The following is a 14,349-nucleotide window of genomic DNA, read 5'->3' as shown; positions in this document are numbered from 1 at the left end:
AATGGAATATTACTTTATGCTGATGACATCCTATTGTTTGTCAACAACCCAGAAAAGGAAAATAGTGAGTTCATCTCTTGGATTAAGAAATTTGATAAGATTTAAGGATTAAAAATTAACTGGAATAAATCTCCTCCCATTAGAAAAAGAACTGATGACACCCATAGACATCCATAAAGAAGAATTTTGTCTCAAATTTTGCCTCAAATTAATGGCTACATTACTTTGAATCTGATGCCAGCTATTGCCGATATCGAAAGGAGAATCGCGATTTGGTTGAAACTCCAGCTATCCATGGTGGACCATATTTCTCTAATCAAAATGATAATTCTCACAACTCTTTTATGCCATCTGACTGCTGCCCCAATATAGTGGTTTAAGAGGATAGATAAAATCCTCAACAAGTGGATTTGGGGTAGAAAACATGGCTTTCCTCACCATGCCTAAAATTAAGGGGGCTATGTGTCCCAAACTTTAGGAGATACTACTTGGCTGCCCAGATGGGGTTTATTTTTAGCACATCAGTGATTTGTTTGAATGATAGTGTAAACTGATGTTTTGGGATTTATTCACATAATATGTTAGATACTTAGAGAAGGAAATATTTTCACAAAAATCATTAAAAAAAATTTACAAAAAAATTTATAAAAAGTTTGACAGAAAGTTAAAATAATTTTACTATTAAAGGGTATCATTCTATTGACACCTATTTGGAATAATAGCAATATTATTGAATTTTATAAAATTATAGATTTTTCTTTTTGGGAAAGTAAGGGTTTATTAAGGGTTGAAAAATTTAAATTATTGTCTTTTGAATGTTTCCGAGGGATGTATGTTTGGGTCATGACCATTAATTTCAATATTGGCAAATATATGACGTCTAATTCCTGTTCAGTACTTCTAAATTTGTAATTTTACTTTTTATACAAAAATAGAGATTTAAATGGGGACTGTTTATATGTTGTTCATCTTTGCAAAACATTAACCTTTCTAATATATGTCATAAGAAAATGTTATTTCCTTTTTATAGAATCATGGCTTATAAAATCATGGCTTTGTCCAAGCTGAAGCACAGACATGGACAAAGTCCAGTAAATGAGTGTGGGCTAGCAGAAAGGAGTCCTATCAGAAAGGAGAGAGCACAGAGGAGTATTATCAGAGAGAAGAGAGAACAGAGGAGTCCTATCAGACATGCGAGAGCACAGAGGAGTACTATCAGACAGGAGAGAGCTCAAAGGAGTCCTATCAGACAGAAGAGAGCAAAGAGGAATATTAGCAGACTGGAGACAGATGAGTACTATCAGACAAGACAGAGCACAGAGATGTACTATCAGACAAGAGAGAACACAGAGGAGTACAATCAGACAGGAGAGAGCACATATGAATAGTATCAGACTGGAGAGAGCACAGAGGAGTACTATCAGACAGGAGAGAGCACAGAGGAGTACTGTCAGACAGGAGAGAACACAGGAGTCCTATCAGACAGAAGAGAGCAGAAAGGAGTACTATCAAACAGGAGAGAACACAGAGATGTACTATCAGACAGGAGAGAACACAGAGGAGTACTATCAGACAGGAGAGAGCACAGAGGAGTATTATCAGACAGGAGAGAGCACAGAGGAGTACTATCATACAGGACAGAGCACAGAGGAGTCTTATCAGACAGAAGAGAGCAGAAAGGAGTACTATCAGAAAGGAAAGAGCACAGAGGAGTCCTATCAGACAGGAGAGAGCACATATGAGTGCTATCAGACCAGAGAGAGCACAGAGGAGTACTATCAGACAGGAAAGAGCACAAAGGAGTACTATCATACAGGAGAGAGCACAGAGGAATGCTAGCCAACCTTCACTTACTGGACTTGTCCATTCCTGTGCTCCAGCTTGGACAAAGCCATGATTTTATAAGCTATGATTTCTACAAAAAGGAAATACAATTTTCTTATGAAGTATATTTGAAAGGTTAATGTTTTGCCAAGATGTATAACATATAAAAAGTTTTAGTATCTGACAGTGCCCATTTAAAAAAAAAAGAAAGAGAGGCTTCAAAAAAAGTTGTGAAGTCTGTTTGATGAGTGAATAATGCTCAATAATAATATATTAGCCCTTCTAAACAACACCTCTATAATGGAGAGTGTGTTTAACCTTTCTACACTTCAAATAATTTAAATGAAATTTTAACTTCTGCCTTCCAACACAATCTACATGAATGGGCTGATGGACTGATCCCTGAGCCAGAAGTGCATTAAAGGGTACCTGTCATATTTCATAATTTTTTTTTATATGTTATATGTTTATATGTTTGCTGCTCGCTCATTCTGACATCCACTTCTGTGAAAGCGGCGTGTCCCAGGCAAGCACTGAGCCCGCCCTCACTCAACAGGCATTCACTTTCTTACTGAGTCTGCTGTGATGTGTTTGGTCTCTTCATGCAATTACTGCAGGCTGCTCTGTAACCCCCTCCTCTCTGTTTACAGACAGGAGTCTGATAGACAGGACAAGAGTGAGCACAGAGGAGCACAGAGTGAGCACTTACTGGACTTTGTCCCTGCCTGTGCTTCTGATGGAGCAAAGATGATGCTGCAGCCGGACAGGATTATGTTCTGGATGGTATGTGGACCCCTACTGGTCTTTTTTGTAAGCCATGATTTCTTTAAAAATGTGATAAACATTAGTTTTTTACGCAGTATATTAGAAAGGTTAATATTTTGACTAGATGTACAACATGTAAAACGTTTTTTTATTTTCACAGTGCCCATGTAATTTTCTTGCTGAGTTTAATAGTACCATGCACACTGGCACTCAGTTCCATTGGCAGTTTAGAGGGAGTCACAGCCTGAATTTATGGTGTAACTGTTACGCCGAGCGCTCCGGGTCCCCGCTCCTCCCCGGAGCGCTCGCTACACTCTCTCCGCTGCAGCGCTCCGGTCAGACCCACTGACCCGGGGCGCTGCGATTCTGCTTCCAGCCGGGATGCGATTCGCGATGCGGGTAGCGCCCGCTCGCGATGCGCACCCCGGCTCCCGTACCTGACTCGCTCTCCCTCGGTCCTGTCCCGGCGCGCGCGGCCCCGCTCCCTAGGGCGCGCGCGCGCCGGGTCTTTGCGATTTAAAGGGCCACTGCGCCGCTGATTGGCGCAGTGATTCCAATTAGTGTCTTCACCTGTGCACTTCCCTATATCACCTCACTTCCCCTGCACTTCCCTGCCGGATCTTGTTGCCATTGTGCCAGTGAAAGCGTTCCTTGTGTGTTCCTAGCCTGTGTTCCAGACCTCCTGCCGTTGCCCCTGACTACGATCCTTGCTGCATGCCCCGACCTTCTGCTACGTCCGACCTTGCTTCTGTCTACTCCCTTGTACCGCGCCTATCTTCAGCAGTCAGAGAGGTTGAGCCGTTGCTAGTGGATACGACCTGGTCACTACCGCCGCAGCAAGACCATCCCGCTTTGCGGCGGGCTCTGGTGAAAACCAGTAGTGACTTAGAACCGATCCACTAGCACGGTCCACGCCAATCCCTCTCTGGCACAGAGGATCCACTACCTGCCAGCCGGCATCGTGACAGTAGATCCGGCCATGGATCCCGCTGAAGTTCCTCTGCCAGTTGTCGCTGACCTCACCACGGTGGTCGCCCAGCAGTCACAACAGATAGCGCAACAAGGCCAACAGCTGTCTCAACTGACCGTTATGCTACAACAGTTACTACCACAGCTTCAGCAGTCATCTCCTCCGCCAGCTCCTGCACCTCCTCCGCAGCGAGTGGCCGCTCCTGGGCTACGCCTATCCTTGCCGGATAAATTTGATGGGGACTCTAAGTTTTGCCGTGGCTTTCTTTCCCAATGTTCCCTGCATCTGGAGATGATGTCGGACCTGTTTCCCACTGAAAGGTCTAAGGTGGCTTTCGTAGTCAGCCTTCTGTCCGGAAAAGCCCTGTCATGGGCCACACCGCTCTGGGACCGCAATGACCCCGTCACTGCCTCTGTACACTCCTTCTTCTCGGAAATCCGAAGTGTCTTTGAGGAACCTGCCCGAGCCTCTTCTGCTGAGACTGCCCTGTTGAACCTGGTCCAGGGTAATTCTTCCGTTGGCGAGTATGCCGTACAATTCCGTACTCTTGCTTCAGAATTATCCTGGAATAATGAGGCCCTCTGCGCGACCTTTAAAAAAGGCCTATCCAGCAACATTAAAGATGTTCTGGCCGCACGAGAAATTCCTGCTAATCTACATGAACTTATTCACCTAGCCACTCGCATTGACATGCGTTTTTCCGAAAGGCGTCAGGAGCTCCGCCAAGATATGGACTCTGTTCGCACGAGGCGTTTCTTCTCCTCGGCTCCTCTCTCCTCTGGTCCCCTGCAATCTGTTCCTGTGCCTCCCGCCGTGGAGGCTATGCAGGTCGACCGGTCTCGCCTGACACCTCAAGAGAGGACACGACGCCGTATGGAGAACCTCTGCCTGTACTGTGCTAGTACCGAACACTTCCTGAGGGATTGTCCTATCCGTCCTCCCCGCCTGGAAAGACGTCCGCTGACTCCGCACAAAGGTGAGACAGTCCTTGATGTCTACTCTGCTTCTCCACGTCTTACTGTGCCTGTGCGGATGTCTGCCTCTGCCTTCTCCTTCTCTACTGTGGCCTTCTTGGACTCTGGATCTGCAGGAAATTTTATTTTGGCCTCTCTCGTCAACAAGTTCAACATCCCAGTGACCAGTCTCGCCAGACCCCTTTACATCAATTGTGTAAACAATGAAAGATTGGACTGTACCATACGCTTCCGCACGGAGCCCCTTCTAATGAGCATCGGATCTCATCACGAGAGGATTGAACTTTTGGTCCTCCCCAATTGCACCTCGGAAATTCTCCTTGGACTTCCCTGTCTTCAACTTCATTCCCCAACCCTGGATTGGTCCACTGGGGAGATCAAGAGTTGGGGGCCCTCTTGTTCCAAGGACTGTCTAAGACCGGTTCCCAGTAACCCTTGCCGTGACTCTGTGGTTCCCTCAGTAACCGGTCTCCCTAAGGCCTATATGGACTTCGCGGATGTTTTCTGCAAAAAACAAGCTGAGACTCTACCTCCTCACAGGCCTTATGATTGCCCTATCGACCTCCTCCCGGGTACTACTCCACCCCGGGGCAGAATTTATCCTCTCTCGGCCCCAGAGACTCTTGCCATGTCTGAGTATGTCCAGGAAAATTTAAAAAAGGGCTTTATCCGTAAATCCTCCTCTCCTGCCAGAGCCGGATTTTTCTTTGTGTCCAAAAAAGATGGCTCCCTACGTCCTTGCATTGACTACCGCGGTCTTAATAAAATCACGGTTAAGAACCGCTACCCACTACCCCTCATCTCTGAACTCTTTGATCGCCTCCAAGGTGCCCACATCTTTACTAAATTGGACTTAAGAGGCGCCTATAACCTCATCCGCATCAGAGAGGGGGATGAGTGGAAAACGGCGTTTAACACCAGAGATGGACACTTTGAGTATCTGGTCATGCCCTTTGGCCTGTGCAACGCCCCTGCTGTCTTCCAAGACTTTGTCAATGAGATTTTTCGTGATCTGTTATACTCCTGTGTTGTTGTATATCTGGACGATGTCCTAATTTTTTCTGCCAATCTAGAAGAACACCGCCAGCATGTCCGTATGGTTCTTCAGAGACTTCGTGACAATCAACTCTATGCCAAAATTGAGAAATGTCTGTTTGAATGCCAATCTCTTCCTTTTCTAGGATATTTGGTCTCTGGCCAGGGACTACAAATGGATCCAGACAAACTCTCTGCCGTCTTAGATTGGCCACGCCCCTCCGGACTCCGTGCTATCCAACGCTTTTTGGGGTTCGCCAATTATTACAGGCAATTTATTCCACATTTTTCTACCGTTGTGGCTCCTATCGTGGCTTTAACCAAAAAAAATGCCGATCCCAAGTCTTGGCCTCCTCAAGCGGAAGACGCCTTTAAACGACTCAAGTCTGCCTTTTCTTCGGCTCCCGTGCTCTCCAGACCTGACCCTTCCAAACCCTTCCTATTGGAGGTTGATGCCTCCTCAGTGGGAGCTGGAGCTGTTCTTTTACAAAAAAATTCTTCCGGGCATGCTGTCACTTGTGGTTTTTTTTCTAGGACCTTCTCTCCGGCGGAGAGGAACTACTCCATCGGGGATCGAGAGCTTCTAGCCATTAAATTAGCACTTGAGGAATGGAGGCATCTGCTGGAGGGATCAAGATTTCCAGTTATTATTTACACCGACCACAAGAACCTCTCCTACCTCCAGTCTGCCCAACGGCTGAATCCTCGCCAGGCCCGGTGGTCTCTGTTCTTTGCCCGATTTAATTTTGAGATTCACTTTCGTCCTGCCGATAAGAACATTAGGGCCGATGCTCTCTCTCGTTCCTCGGATGCCTCAGAAGTTGAACTCTCTCCGCAACACATCATTCCACCTGACTGCCTGATCTCCACTTCTCCAGCCTCCATCAGGCAAACTCCTCCAGGAAAGACCTTTGTTTCTCCACGCCAACGCCTCGGAATCCTCAAATGGGGTCACTCCTCCCATCTCGCTGGTCATGTGGGCATCAAGAAATCTGTGCAACTCATCTCCCGCTTCTATTGGTGGCCGACTCTGGAGACGGATGTTGTGGACTTTGTGCGAGCCTGCACTATCTGTGCCCGGGATAAGACTCCTCGCCAGAAGCCCGCTGGTTTTCTTCATCCCCTGCCTGTCCCCGAACAGCCTTGGTCTCTGATTGGTATGGATTTTATTACTGATTTACCCCCTTCCCGTGGCAACACTGTTATTTGGGTGGTCGTTGATCGATTCTCCAAAATGGCACATTTCATCCCTCTTCCTGGTCTTCCTTCAGCGCCTCAGTTGGCTAAACAATTTTTTGTACACATTTTTCGTCTTCACGGGTTGCCTACGCAGATCGTCTCGGATAGAGGCGTCCAATTCGTGTCTAAATTCTGGAGGGCTCTCTGTAAACAACTCAAGATTAAATTAAATTTTTCTTCTGCATATCATCCCCAGTCCAATGGACAAGTAGAAAGAATTAACCAAGTCTTGGGTGATTATTTGCGACATTTTGTTTCCTCCCGCCAGGATGACTGGGCAGATCTCCTTCCATGGGCCGAATTCTCGTATAACTTCAGAGTCTCTGAATCTTCCTCCAAATCCCCATTTTTCGTGGTGTACGGCCGTCACCCTCTTCCCCCCCTCCCTACTCCCTTGCCCTCTGGTCTGCCCGCTGTGGATGAAATTTCTCGTGACCTTTCCATTATATGGAGAGAGACCCAAAATTCTCTCTTACAGGCTTCATCACGCATGAAGAGGTTCGCGGATAAGAAAAGAAGAGCTCCTCCCGTTTTTTCCCCTGGAGACAAGGTATGGCTCTCCGCTAAATATGTCCGCTTCCGTGTCCCTAGCTACAAGTTGGGACCACGCTATCTTGGTCCTTTCAAAATTTTGTGTCAAATTAATCCTGTCTCTTACAAACTTCTTCTTCCTCCTTCTCTTCGTATCCCTAATGCCTTTCACGTCTCTCTTCTTAAACCACTCATCCTCAACCGTTTTTCTCCCAAATCTGTTCCTCCCACTCCTGTTTCTGGCTCCTCGGACATCTTCTCTGTCAAAGAGATCTTAGCCTCTAAAAAGGTCAGAGGGAAAACTTTTTTTTTAGTGGACTGGGAGGGTTGTGGCCCTGAAGAGAGATCCTGGGAACCTGAGGACAACATCCTAGATAAAAGTCTGCTCCTCAGGTTCTCAGGCCCTAAGAAGAGGGGGAGACCCAAGGGGGGGGGGGTACTGTTACGCCGAGCGCTCCGGGTCCCCGCTCCTCCCCGGAGCGCTCGCTACACTCTCTCCGCTGCAGCGCTCCGGTCAGACCCACTGACCCGGGGCGCTGCGATTCTGCTTCCAGCCGGGATGCGATTCGCGATGCGGGTAGCGCCCGCTCGCGATGCGCACCCCGGCTCCCGTACCTGACTCGCTCTCCCTCGGTCCTGTCCCGGCGCGCGCGGCCCCGCTCCCTAGGGCGCGCGCGCGCCGGGTCTTTGCGATTTAAAGGGCCACTGCGCCGCTGATTGGCGCAGTGATTCCAATTAGTGTCTTCACCTGTGCACTTCCCTATATCACCTCACTTCCCCTGCACTTCCCTGCCGGATCTTGTTGCCATTGTGCCAGTGAAAGCGTTCCTTGTGTGTTCCTAGCCTGTGTTCCAGACCTCCTGCCGTTGCCCCTGACTACGATCCTTGCTGCCTGCCCCGACCTTCTGCTACGTCCGACCTTGCTTCTGTCTACTCCCTTGTACCGCGCCTATCTTCAGCAGTCAGAGAGGTTGAGCCGTTGCTAGTGGATACGACCTGGTCACTACCGCCGCAGCAAGACCATCCCGCTTTGCGGCGGGCTCTGGTGAAAACCAGTAGTGACTTAGAACCGATCCACTAGCACGGTCCACGCCAATCCCTCTCTGGCACAGAGGATCCACTACCTGCCAGCCGGCATCGTGACAGTAACAAGGAACTGAAATAATCAGTTCCCTGTGACAAAAACAGAAAAACTAAGAGCAAAGCTGTCATATAGAGTATTGTGTTTCTGAATATTTCGGAATATAATAGAGAAGACCCACTGGCATCAATAATGACATCACCAAGATTCTCTGTGCAGAGAATATTGAATGCGTGCAGAAAGTTCCACTTTTGTGTCATCTACCCATAGAACATTTTCCTAGAAACCTGGTGTAACATCCAAAATTTCTTAGGTGAACTTGAGACAGGACACAATATTTTGTTTGCCAACTTCTATGAAGTGAAAGTTGTATCAAAATATTTTAAAGGAGAATGTAGGGGAAGCAGCTGAAATTATATTATTTAGTTAATTATTGTGCTAAATGTACCTGTTATATAGCACATAAAAGCCTCCTTCATGATGCACATCTGTTTTTCAATCTCACTTTTTCAGGGGACAGAAGCAGAACTGGACTGTTTGCCAAAAGTATACACACAGGTTCTTTCTTTTCCTAACTTGTCTGGCCAATCACAGCACTGCACCTACTTTTCACTAATATGACATCAAATATATGCTGGACAGAACAGGCGTTACAGTACACTACTATTGATGGCATGTGGAGGGAGAAAGAATTATCAATGTGCTGCACTGTAATGCACTGTAAGGTGTAATGTGAGCAGAGATGAAAGAAACAGCAGCAGCACAACAAGAATGGAGTTACACTAAACTGCTGCTGCTAATGTAAAAGTGAAGCCTTGATTTGCCTGGAGTGGACAGTGTAGGTCATATGGAGAAGGCAGACAGGTTCACAGCTTGCATGTACACAGCCCTTCTCTTCCTCCCTCTTGTACATAGCAGTAGCTAGGCCCTGTCCCCACTTCCTACAGATTCCCATAAAAACAAGCAATAGGCAGCAGATTGCATAGACTCCTACTATTCATGACTTTAGAGCTTTTTTTTCTGGCGTAAGGATTCATGTTTAGTAAGTTTAGTAATTTAGGAACCACGTAGGCTATCTGTAAATAAACAGGTATGGACCAGCTTTGGACCAAACTTTGGAGTGGAGTCTAAGTATTCCCTAGGTTTTCACCCTATATCCGCTCCAGGATACGGAAGCTGGACTTCAGCTGCAGCAGAGATGTTAGCTTGCTTCCTACTAGAATGGTCTCTGTCAGTTGACAGCTGTAAGGAAGGCCAGAACACCTCGGGATATAGGAAGGAGGGCTGAGGTGATGCTGTTGGTGGAAGTAGGATAGCAAAGAAGAGTTTAATGTAGCAGAGTTAAGTTGGTGTTATAGCACCAGCACAGAAAAGCAGAGCTGAGAAGCTCAGATGACAGCACAGGCATGGTCAACAGTCCAGGTCAGGCACAGGAAGTCATCAATGTACAGCAGGATTAGGCAGGTACCAAGCTTGAGCTAGGCAAAGGATCACATGACAGGAACAAGAACAGACATCTTTACATCTTAACTACATTATTGCTCAGGCCCAAAACAGGCTAAGCAGCCTTAACCCCTTAAGGACCGGGGTTTTTTCCATTTTTGCATTTTCGTTTTTTGCTCCTTGCCTTTAAAAAATCATAACTCTTTCAATTTTGCACCTAAAAATCCATATGATGGCTTATTTTTTGCGCCACCAATTCTACTTTGTAATGACGTCAGTCATTTTGGCCAAAAATCTACGGTGAAACAGAAAAAAAATCATTGTGCGACAAAATTGAAAAAAAAAACGCTGTTTTGTAACTTTTGAGGGCTTCCGTTTCTACGTAGTACATTTTTAGGTAAAAATGACACCTTATATTTATTCTGTAGGTCAATACAATTAAAATGATAGCCTAATTATATAGGTTTTATTTTGTCGGACTTCTGGAAAAAATCATAACTACATGCAGGAAAATTAATACGTTTAAAATTGTCATCTTCTGACCCCTATAACTTTTTTATTTTTCTGTGTATGGGGCGGTATGAGGGCTCATTTTTTGCGCCGTGATCTGAAGTTTTTAACGGTACCATTTTTGCATTGATAGGACTTATTGATCATTTTTAAATGATATAAAAAGTGACCAAAAATGCACTATTTTGGACTTTGGAATTTTTTTGCGCGCACGCCATTGACCGAGTGGTTTAATTAATGATATATTTTTATAATTCGGACATTTCCGCACGCGGTGATACCATATATGTTTATTTTTATTTACACTGTGTTTGTTTTTTATTGGAAAAGGGGGGTGATTCAAACTTTTAATAGGGGAGGAGTTAAATGATCTTTATTCACTTTTTTTTTTCACTTTTTTTTGCAGTGTTATAGGTCCCATAGGGACCTATAACACTGCACACACTGATCTTCATCATTGATCACTGGTTTCTCATAAGAAACCAGTGATCAATGATTCTGCCGCATGACTGCTCATGCCTGGATCTCAGGCACTGAGCAGTCATTCGGCGATCGGACAGTGAGGAGGCAGGTAGGGGCCCTCCCACTGTCCTGTCAGCTGTTCGGGATGCCGCGATTAGCCGTGGCTATCCCGAACAGCCCGACTGAGCTAGCCGGCAACTTTCACTTTCGCTTTTAGCCGCGCGGCTCAGCTCTGAGCCCACGGCTAAAGGGTTAATAGCTATTAGAGGCGGGTCCCGGCTTCACTATGACGCCGGGCTCACCGTGATATGACGCGGCGTTACTGTGTAACCCCGCGTTATATCAGGAGAGCAGGACCAAGGACGTACCGGTACGTCCTTGGTCCTTAAGGGGTTAAAGAGGTACATCTTATCGCCTATCCAAACGATTGGGGATAAGATGTCTGATCGCGCGGGGGGGAGGGATGTCAGGCCTCTTGGACCCCCCCCATGCAATCTCCAGCCTGGCACCCGGCGTTCTGAGCATTTATGTTCAGAGCGCCAGTTTTGGGCAGCCGTGGTCATGACATCAAACCCCCTCCACTCATGTCTATGGGAGGAGGTGTGACGGCTGTGGTCAAGCGTGACGGCTGTTTCCTCATTTTGCCTGTTAAAAGACAAACAGAACAAGTATTTGTGTTTAAAATTTTAAAATGTTTTAATGTAAATCATTCACATGGACATCAATACTGCATGTTAGTGAGTATATTTCTACCTTACAGTTCAGCGATGAGTTAGCGACTGTTGACCCTTTTATTAAAAAAAATAGTTACAGTAAACACATATTATGAGCTCCTGCACTGCACAGTGGTAGGCAAATGAATCTGAAACAAGACCGCAGAGCTTCTCATGGGGCAATATCTCGTGATAGGAGCAGTAAATGTTTCTGATAAAACAACAGCAAAACTGCTCACCTGGTGGGGTTGTGTGCCAGACACAACCACCTATTATAGCCTTAGTGATGTCACGGTGCAGCCACCCAGATTTCCAGCAGCAGATCGTCTCCTGCTGAATGGGGGTATGTCACAGGGTAAAAAAAAGGCCGGGGTTCCTTGGCGCAATCCGTGCAAAATAAAGTTGCGTGTGGCAAGGTACTTAAAAAAAAGTCATTTATTTTCAGTGCCAAAGTAAAACAGACGCGTTTCGAAGCTTGAACGGCTCCTTTCTCAATGTTAAAAAATGGCTTGTGTACATTCAGTTGAGATAGCAGGGTATTTATAACAGATAGACGCCCACATCATCAATTAGGGTTGGTCTGATGTCATCACTTCCCTCAGGAGGAAACGCACCTTGATGACGTACAGTGTAAATAGTATCATATGACAGTTGACAGTTCATACAGCATTCATAGTGATAAAAAATTGCATTGCTTGTGCAGTATAATGCATAGACCATGTGTTATTATTTGTATTACAACACTGGGTTTGTAGAGGTTTGTCTGTTGTACTATTTGCACGGTGAAATCCGTGCTGTCCGTGTGCATCTGTCTCATAAGCCGATTTGGCTATATGGACGATAACGCGCGAGTCCTGTAGAAAAGACCTCGGGGCTATCCCTGTTCATTTATGAGCAGGGGCCGGTGGAATAGATGTTCCTGGTACACATTATATATGACTGATGCGCCTATAATGTTTCTGGGCACAAGCTTTTCTGAATGAATGAGCTATGTGGTTACTGGAGTTCGCGCATGCGCAAACTCGGGGTAAAAGGTTTCCATGGACATGACAAGCATCGGGTTGTGGCGCTCGTATTTTCTGCCGGGTATTGTCATACATAGGTCTCGATTGGTGTTTTTCTCATGATAGGGTAACTATGGTGGGGTGTTTGTAGCAATGATGGGATATTGATGTTGATAATATTGGCATTACCTGAGTACAGATATTTTTAAAGAAAGAATAAACTGCTGGATTACTAGGGTTCGCGCATGTACAAACTCGGAATAAATAGTCTTTGTGGACATGACAGGCACTGGGTTGTGGCACTTGTTTTCTTGCTGGCGGAAAATGCTATACATATATCCTGGTGAGAATTTATGATCCAGGATGTTACGGTGAGGTAGATGTTTCATGGTACTAGTGCCAATGGTTGTCATTATCTTGTATTTGGCGCAGTGGGAAATTTGTGAGAACGATTAGTAAGCTAGCAGGTGAAAATTCAGTACACAGGTAACACTGCCAAGGTTACATCAGTCAATGAGTGGAAAAAACATGTGTCAAGCCAAATACAAGATATAGGTATTAAAGGGAATGTTCAAAAGCTCAAAAAAAAATAGCTCACTTACTCTAAAACATGTTTTCTAATAATTAAACCTTTAAGGGGTAATTACTGAACCCCAGTATTGAAGGACACACTTTCCTCCAATTCTAGTTTTAAAAAGGATCTTCCTTGTTAGTTTTCAAAGAAGGGAGTACTGTAAGTTGGCAAGGTTAGTTACACCAATTTCTGACATTTGAGATTGGTCTAGGAACTTTATTTCATGACAAAACTTGAAAGCCTGAATATATAAAGAGGTGCAAGCAACAGAGTAAGGGACCAGAGGACAACATTGACTCAGGCATGAAACTATTGCTTAGGTTCACTTCAGCTTTGTGTATTCAGTTTATAATGTGAGCCAAAAAACTTTGTCATAAGTCTATTAACAATTTTTCGTCCTCTTAATACCCCACAGTGTACATTTAAGTAATTAAAAGGATACTTAAGTGGAAAAAAAATATTTTCAAATCAGCTGGTGCCAGAAAGCTATACATATTTGTTAATTATTTTCTATTTAAAAATCTGAAAAATACTTATTGGCTACTGTATACTACAGAGGAAGTGGAGTTTTTTCCAGTCTGACCACAGTGCTCTCTGCTGGCACCACTGTCCGTGTCCATGTCTAGAGTAAGAGCAAATCCCCATAGCAAATCTCTCCTGCTCCTGACAGTTCCTGACACGAACAGAGTCTCAGTAGAGAGCACTGTGGTCAGACTGGAAAGAGGTGGCTCTATGAGATTACATCCTTTCAGATCCTACACCACTTTGGGTCATGGAAGAAACGATGAAGAGCACTTATTGCTGGTGATCTGCAGGTATCAGGGACATTTGCATGAGTAGTAGTAGTAGCCGGACTTTATCCTTTTCTACTGTGTTTTACATCTGCATGAGTACTCTTGCAAATGTCCTGTATCGTTGCCAATACCCAAACCAATATCATTATTGTGACATCCCTAATAATTAACATCACTGCATGTGGAAAAGTGGGAGCTAATGATATGCGCTGTTGTAAGCATAGCGCATAATGGCCAGCACCAATCACCCTTATTTTCCTGGTCACTGGGTAACCAGTAGTGTTGAGCAGCATAGGCCATATTCGAATTTGCGAATATTCGCGAATATTCGCGAATATATGGATGAATATTCGTCATATATTTGCTAAATTTGCATATTCGTAATATTTGCGTTTTATTTTCGCATATGCGAAACATTTGCGTATGCGAA

Source organism: Hyla sarda, chromosome 6 (genome assembly GCF_029499605.1).
Source record: "Hyla sarda isolate aHylSar1 chromosome 6, aHylSar1.hap1, whole genome shotgun sequence".
NCBI classification, from domain to species: domain Eukaryota; kingdom Metazoa; phylum Chordata; class Amphibia; order Anura; family Hylidae; genus Hyla; species Hyla sarda.
Note: the sequence above shows the minus strand (reverse complement) of the source record.